The sequence below is a fragment of the Arachis ipaensis genome, chromosome B06 (genome assembly GCF_000816755.2).
Source record: "Arachis ipaensis cultivar K30076 chromosome B06, Araip1.1, whole genome shotgun sequence".
NCBI classification, from domain to species: Eukaryota; Viridiplantae; Streptophyta; class Magnoliopsida; order Fabales; family Fabaceae; genus Arachis; species Arachis ipaensis.
Window position 1 is genome coordinate 90,783,659 of NC_029790.2, and position 8,326 is coordinate 90,791,984.

The window sequence follows — 8,326 nt, forward strand, 5'->3', positions numbered from 1 at the left end:
AGAGTCCTTTCAGGTTCAGGATCAGCTTCAATAAGAATGTCTTTGTCCCTGTTCCTGCTCATATGAAAAAGAAGAGAACAGAAAAGAATAGGAATCCTCTATGTCACAGTATAGAGATTCCTTATGTGAGTATAAGAAGAGAAGAATAGAAGAAGGAGAAAAGAAAAATTCGAACACAGAGAAGAAGATGGGGTTCGAATTTTGGGTGGGAGAGAAGTGTTAGTAGATAAATAAATAGAAGGAGATGTGAGATAGCGAGAGAATTCGAATTTGATTTAAAATAAAAGGAAAATATTTTTATTTTTATTTCAAATATTACTTAGAATTCAAAAATTAAAAAGAGAAATAAAATTAAAATTAAAATTTGAAACAATTGGTTAATTAAAAAGAATTTTGAAAAAAAAAAGGTGAGGAGTTTTCGAAAATTAGAGAGAGAAAATTAGTTAGGTAGTTTTGAAAAAGATAAGAAATAGCAAAACAAACAAAATGTCAAGTGGTTAATTGAAAAAGATTTGAAAATCAATTTTGAAAAGATAAGAAGTTAGAAAAGATTTTGAAATTGATTTTGAAAAAGATATGATTAAAATAGAAAAAGATATGATTGAAAATCATTTTGAAAAATATTTGAATTGAAAATTAAAAAGATTTGATTTTGAAATTAAAGTTGATTACTTGACTAACAAGAAACTAAAAGATATGATTCTAAAATTTAAAGATTGGTCCTTTCTTAATAGGCAAGTAACAACTTTAAAAGTTTTGAATCAATCACATTAATTGTTAGTAAAGATTTTGAAAATCATTTTGAAATTTTTGAAAATATGAAAGAAAAAATGAAAAAGATTTGATTTTTGAAAAAGATTTGAAAAAGATAGAATTTTTAAATTGAAAATTTGACTTGATTCATAAGAAACAATTAAATTTTAAAACTTTATAACTAAATCAATTCAAATTTTCGAAATTTATGAGAAGAATAAAGGAAAGATATTTTTTTATTTTTGAATTTTTAAGAAGAGAGAGAAAAACAACAAAAAGACTCAAAACATGAAAATTATGAATCAAAACACACAATGCATGCAAGAACACTTTGAATGTCAAGATGAACACCAAGAACACTTTGAAGATCATGATGAACATCAAGAACAAATTTTTTTGAAAAATTATAAGAAAAGACATACATGCAAGACACCAAACTTAGAAATTTTCAATGTTTAGACACTAACAAATTGAAAATGCATATGAAAAACAAGAAAAGACACAAAACATGAGAATGCAAAGACCAAACAAAGAAAATCATCAAGAGCAACTTGAAGATTTTGAAGGACACATGCATGAATTTTCGAAAATTTTTAGGAAATTAAAAAGATGCAATTGACACCAAACTTAAAAATTGACACTAGACTCAAACAAGAAACACAAAATTATTTTTGGTTTTATGATTTTATTTAATTTTTTGTATTTTTCAAAAATTGTTTGGAAAAAGAAAAATAAGGATTTCAAAAATTTTTAATGAGAATTCCAGGAATCATGCAATGTTAGTCTAAAACTTCGGTCCAGGAATTAGACATGGCTTACTAGCCAGCCAAGATTTCAGTAAAAGCTTCGGTCCAAAACACTAGACATGGCCAATGGCCAGCCAAGCTTTAGCATACAAATTAGGCATACAACAGCTGAATTGATGAGAATCAAAAAGCTCTTGTGATGATGAGTTGAAAGATTAGACATGGCTTAACAGCCAGCCAGACTTCAACAGATCATCATGAAACTCTAGAATTCATTCTTAAAATTCTGAAGCCATAGAATAATTTATTTTATTTTTTGAAAATTTTTTTCGAAAATAAAAATAATAAAAACCAAAAAGCTTAAAATTAAAATAAAATTACCTAATCTGAGCAACAAGATGAACCGTCAGTTGTCCAAACTCGAACAATCCCCGACAACGGTGCCAAAAACTTGGTGCACGAAATCGTGATCTCAATGGCACCAAAAACTTGGTACGCACTATCATAATCTCAATTCTTCTTCACAACTTCGCACAACTAACCAGCAAGTGCACTGGGTCGTCAAAGTAATAAACTTTACGTGAGTAAGGGTCGATCCCACGAAGATTGTTGGCTTGAAGCAAGCTATGGTCATCCTTGTAAATCTCAGTCAGGCGGATTCAAATGGTTATGGAATTTTGATAATTAAAATATAAATAAAATATAAAATAAGATAGAGATACTTATGCAATTCATTGGTGAGAGTTTCAAATAAGCGTATGGAGATGCTTTGTTCCTTCTGAATCTCTGCTTTCCTACTGCCTTCATCCAATCATTCATACTCCTTTCCATGGCAAGCTGTATGTTGGGCATCACCGTCGTCAATGGCTACCCCCCGTCCTCTCAGTGAAAATGGTCCAAATGCGCTGTCACCGCACTACAGCTAATCATCTGTCGGTTTTCACTCATGTTGGAATAGGATTCATTGATCCTTTTGCGTCTGTCACTACGCCCAGCACTCGTGAGTTTGAAGCTTGTCACAGTCATCCCATCCCGGATCCTATTCGGAATACCACAGACAAGGTTTAGAATTTTCGGATTTCAAAAATGGTCGCCAATAATTCTAGCTTATACCACGAAGACTCTGATCTGAACCAGAAGCCCAAGAGATAAACGCTCAAGCTATTGCAGATAGAACGGAAGTGGTTATCAGGCAGGCATTCATAGGCGAGAATGATGATGAGTATCACAGATCATCACATTCATCAGGTTGAAGTACGAGTGAATATCTTAGAATAAGAATAAGATTGAATTGAATAGAAAAACAATAGTATTTTGCATTAATTCATGAGGAACAGCAGAGCTCCACACCTTAATCTATGGGGTGTAGAAACTCCACCGTTGAAAAATACATAAGTGAAAGTGGTCCAGGCATGGCTGAATGGCCAGCCCCCTAAACGTGATCTCTGAACATAAAATTATCCAAAAGATGTGAAATAAATCACTAAAAGTAGTTTTTATACTAAACTAGTAGCTAGGGTTGCATAAGATAAGTAAATGATGCAGAAATCCACTTCCGGGCCCACTTAGTGTGTGCTTGGGCTGAGCATTGAGCTTTCATTTGTAGAGACTCTTTTTGGAGTTAAACGCCAGGTTGTAGCCTGTTTCTGGCGTTTAACTCTAGAATAGGATAGGAAGTTGGCGTTTGAACGCCAGTTTGCGTCGTCAAAACTCGGGCAAAGTATGGACTATTATATATTGCTGGAAAGCTCTAGATGTCTACTTTCCAACTCATTTGAGAGCGCGCCAATTAGGTTTTTGTAGCTCTAGAAAATCCACTTCGAGTGTAGGGAGGTCAGAATCCAACAGCATCTGCAATCCTTTTTCAGCCTCTGAATCAGATTTTTGCTCAAGTCCCTCAATTTCAGCCAGAAAATACCCGAAATCACAGAAAAATACACAAACTCATAGTAAAGTCTAGAAATGTGATTTTTATTTAAAAACTAAAAAAAATATACTAAAAACTAACTAAATCATACTAAAAACTACTCAAAAACAATGCCAAAAAGCGTATAAATTATCCGCTCATTACTTGTGGACTGGTATGCGAAATTGTTACTCTGAGGTTGTAAAATTTGTTTTTCGTTCCCTCCCTAGCAATGGCACCAACAAACTGGTGCACAATACCTTGGTCCAAACATAACTTCAAAACTTTGCACAACTAACCAGCAAGTGCACTGGGTCGTCCAAGTAATAAAACCTTACGTGAGTAAGGGTCGATCCCACGGAGATTGTTGGTATGAAGCAAGCTATGGTCACCTTGTAAATTTTAGTCAAGCGGATATCAAATGGTTATGGAGTTTTCGAATAATAATAAATAAACAGAAAATAAAGATAGAAATACTTATGTAATTCATTGGTGAGAATTTCAGATAAGCGTATAGAGATGCTTTCGTTCCTCTGAATCTCTGCTTTCCCGCTGTCTTCATCCAATCAGTCTTACTCCTTTCCATGGCAAGCTTTCTGTAAGGGCATCACCGTTGTCAATGGCTACATCCCATCCTCTCTTGTGAAAATGGTCCAAATGCTCTGTCACGGCATGGCTAATCATCTGGAGGTTCACGATCATAGTGGAATAGGATTTACTATCCTTTTGCGTCTATCACTATGCCCAGCACTCACGAGTTTGAAGTTCGTCACAGCCATCCCTTCCCAGATCCTACTCGGAATACCACAGACAAGGTTTAGACTTTCCAGATCTCAGGAATGGCCATCCATGGGTTCTAACTTATACCACGAAGATACTAATAACTCGAACTCGGTCCCCTGTATTAGATATCTAAGAGATACTCATTCTAGCTTGTTTGCATGTAGAACGGAAGTGTTTGTCAGGCACGCGTCCATAAGTGAGAATGATGATGAGCGTCACATAATCATCACATTCATCATGTTCTTGGGAACGAAAACTTTTGGGCAAAAAGTTGGAGCAAAAGTTAGCCTCAAACTTTTTGGCTAACTTTTGGGCAAAAAGTTGGAGCAAAAGTTAGCCTCAAACTTTTTGGCTAACTTTTGGGCAAAAAGCTGGAGCAAAAGTTAGCCTCAAACTTTTTAACTAACTTTTGGCATCACAAATCAACACCCTGGAGAGCAAAAGTTTGCGCCAACGTTAGCCCCTAACTTTTTGGCTAACATTGGCGCATGAAAAACACACCCTGGAGAGCAAAAGTTTGCGCCAACGTTAGCCTCTAACTTTTTGGCTAACGTTGGCGCCATGAGTGTGCAAGGGGGGGCCAACGTTGGAGCAAAAGTTAGACCCCTAACTTTTGCCCCAACGTTGGTATCAGCAAAAGAGGATGGTTGATGTGAAAAGTTGGAGTAAAAGTTAGCCTCAAACTTTTACTCCAACTTTTACTCAAGCTTTCATGATTCCAACCCGGTTCAATTCGGTTCTTCTCCAAACTCCAAGAGCAATCAACCAAGGCCTCTATCAACCCAATTCCATCAAGAGCAAAGGCCCAATTGAAGGCTTGAAGACCATTTGAAGAAAGTGTATAAATAGCATAGGATTTAAGTTTTTCGGAGAGCTTTTCCTTGGAGTTTTGAGAGAGTGTTTTCGGAGAGTTTTGGTGATTGAGTGAATTTTAAATTTCTAAGTCTTGGGGAAGGAGAATTGAATTCCCTTCCTCTTAGTTTTCTTGCTTTCAATTTCAATTACAATTGTCTTGGATCTTGGGTGAAGAATTGAAGAACTTCTGTTTCAATCTCACCTTGGGATCTTGTTTAATTTTCTGCTTAATTGAATTTCAGTTTCGGTTAATTGCTTTTCATCTACTTTTTTTGCAATCTACATTTCCTTTGCAATTGTTCTTGTTGGATCTAGGAAGGCATTGAGATCTAGATTTGGTTTTCTAGTCTCTTGGGTCCTGAGATCCGGATTTCCCATTTTCCATTCCCTGTTTACTGTTTTCATGCTCATTTACATTCCTGTTTTAAGATTCGGTTCAATTCCATTCATCCTTTACTTCTCTGCTTGTTGCAATTTTACTTTTCCTTGTTTAATTTCTGCAAATCCAATTCCCAATTCCCTTTACAATTCAACCCATTTACATTTCTTGCACTTTAAGATTCTGCAATTTACATTTCTTGCGTTCTAAGTTTCTGCCATTTAATTTCTTGTTCTTTAAGATTCGGCACTTTAAATTTCAGTTCTCTTTATTTTCATGCCAATTACCCATTCCCTTTACTTTCTATGCAATTTAAATTCTGCAAATCACAAATCTCTCAACCAAATCTTCATTCGCTTGACTAAATCAACCACTAAACTAAAATTGCTCAATCCTTCAATCCTTGTGGGATCGACCTCACTCCCGTGAGTTATTATTACTTGATGCGACCCGGTGCACTTGCCGGTTAGATTTGGGTGTTTTGGAGAAATTCGTTTTTCCACAAAAATATCCCATCAGCACGCGTTCATAAGTGAGAATGATGATGAGCGTCACATAATCATCACATTCATCATGTTCTTGCGAACAAATGGATATCTTAGAAGCCGAATAAGTTGAATTGAATAGAAAAATAGTAGTACTTTGCATTAAATCATGAGGAACAGCAGAGCTCCACACCTTAATCTATGGAGTGTAGAAATTCTACCGTTGAAAAATACATAAGTGATGAAGGTTCAGGCATGGCCGAATGGTCAGCCCCCAAACATGATCAATATGATCCAAAGATGAACAAAAAATCATAAGATGTCTAATACAATAGTAAAAAGTCCTATTTATACTAAACTAGTTACTATGGTTTACAGAAGTAAGTAATTGATGCATAAATCTACTTCCGGGGCTCACTTGGTGTGTGCTTGGGCTGAGCTTGAAGTTTACACGTGGAGAGGTCATTCTTGGAGTTCAACGCCAGTTTGTAACGTGTTTCTGGCGTTCAACTCTGGTTTGTGACGTGTTTCTGGCGTTTAACTCCAGACTACAGCATAGAACTGGCGTTCAACGCCCTTTTGCGTCATCTAAACTCGGCCAAAGTATGGACTATTATATATTGCTGGAAGGCTCTGGATGTCTACTTTCCAACGCAATTGGAAGCGCGCCATTTTGATTTCTGTAGCTCCAGAAAATCCACTTTGAGTGCAGGGAGGTCAGAATCCAACAGCATCAGCAGTCCTTCTTCTACCTCTGAATCTGATTTTTGCTCAAGTCCCTCAATTTCAGAACTCAGTTCTCCTAGGAAGGTGTTGATTTGCTCCCAAAAGTTCTGTGGAGGAAAGTGCATCCCTTGAGGCATCTCAGGGATTTCTTGGTGATGAGCTTCTTCATGCTCATCTTGAGATCCATGAATAGGCTCTCTTGTTTGCTCCATCCTTCTTTTAGTTATGTGCTTCTCTTCCTCAATGGGAATGTCTCCTTCTATGAAAGCTCCAGATAAGTAACATAGACGGCAAATAAGATGAGGGAAAGCTAGCCTTGCCAAGGGGGAGGGCTTTTCGGCTATTTTGTAGAGTTCAAGGGAGATGACTTCATGAACTTCTACTTCCTCTCCAATCATGATGCTATGAATCATGATTTCTCGATCCACAGTAACTTCAGATCGGTTGCTAGTGGGAATGATGGAGCGTTGGATGAACTCCAACCATCCTCTAGCCACAGGCTTAAGGTCCAGTCTTCTAAGTTGAACCGGTTTGCCTTTTGAGTCAATCTTCTATTGAGCTCCTTCCACACATATGTCCATGAGGACTTGGTCCAACCTTTGATCAAAGTTGACCCTTCTAGTGTAGGGGCGTGCATCTCCTTGCATCATAGGCAAGTTGAACGCCAACCTCACATTTTCCGGACTAAAATCTAAGTATTTCCCCCGAACCATGGTGAGATAATTCTTTGGGTTCAGTATCTTACTTTGATCATGGTTCTTAGTGATCCATGTATTGGCATAGAACTCTTGAACCATTAGGATGCCGACTTGTTGGATGGGGTTTGTTAGAACTTCCCAACCTCTTCTTTGGATTTCATGTCGGATCTCCGGATACTCATTTCTCTTGAGTTTGAAAGGGACCTCGGGGATCACCTTCTTCTTGGCCACAACATCATAGAAGTGGTCTTGATGAGCTTTGGAGATGAATCTTTCCATCTCCCATGACTCGGAGGTGGAAGCTTTTGTCTTCCCTTTCCCTTTTCTAGAGGATTCTCCGGTCTTAGGTGCCATCAATGGTAATGAAAAAATAAAAAGCTTATGCTTTTACCACACCAAACTTAGAATATTGCTCGCCCTCGAGCAAGAGATGAAAGAATAGATGAAGAAGAAGAAGAAAATATAGAGGAGAGGAGGGAGAGGTGTATTCGGCTAAGAAGGAGAAGAGAGGGTTGTGTTGTGTGAAAATGAGGAAGAATGGAGGGCTTTATATAGGGAGGGGAGGGGGTTTAGTTTCGGCCATATAGGGTGGGTTTGGGTGGGAAATTGATTTTGAATTTTGAAGGTAGGTAGAGTTTATGAGGTAGGTTTATGGGGAAGAGTGGATGGATGTGAGTGGTGAAGTGGTGATAGGGAAGAGAGATTGAGGTGATTGGTGAAGAGTTTTGGGGAAGAGTGTTTATTGGGTAGAAAGGATGAACATTGAGAAGAGGGAAGAGTATGAGTGGAGGTAGGTGGGAATCCTGTGGGGTCCACAGATGCTGAGATGATCCTGTGGGGTCCACAGATCCTGAGGTGTCAAGGAATTACATCCCTGCACCCATTAGGCATGCAAAATGCCTTTGCATGCAATTCTGGCGTTTAAACGCCGAATTGATACTTGTTTCTGGCGTTCAGCGCCAGCTCTTCCTCAGTGTGCATTTCTGGCGTCTGAA

General features: G+C 37.7%; 1 long non-coding RNA gene across 1 annotated transcript in view; it reads left to right on the forward strand.

The window, feature by feature from the left end:
- Nucleotides 1–8,110, forward strand: part of LOC110264049 — a 25,302-nt gene extending 17,192 nt beyond the window's left edge. Inside the window, exons 2-4 of the long non-coding RNA XR_002349785.1 lie at nt 430–442; nt 7,896–7,898; nt 8,099–8,110. This is a non-coding gene — a long non-coding RNA (uncharacterized LOC110264049). The remainder of the gene's footprint in view (nt 1–429; nt 443–7,895; nt 7,899–8,098) is intronic.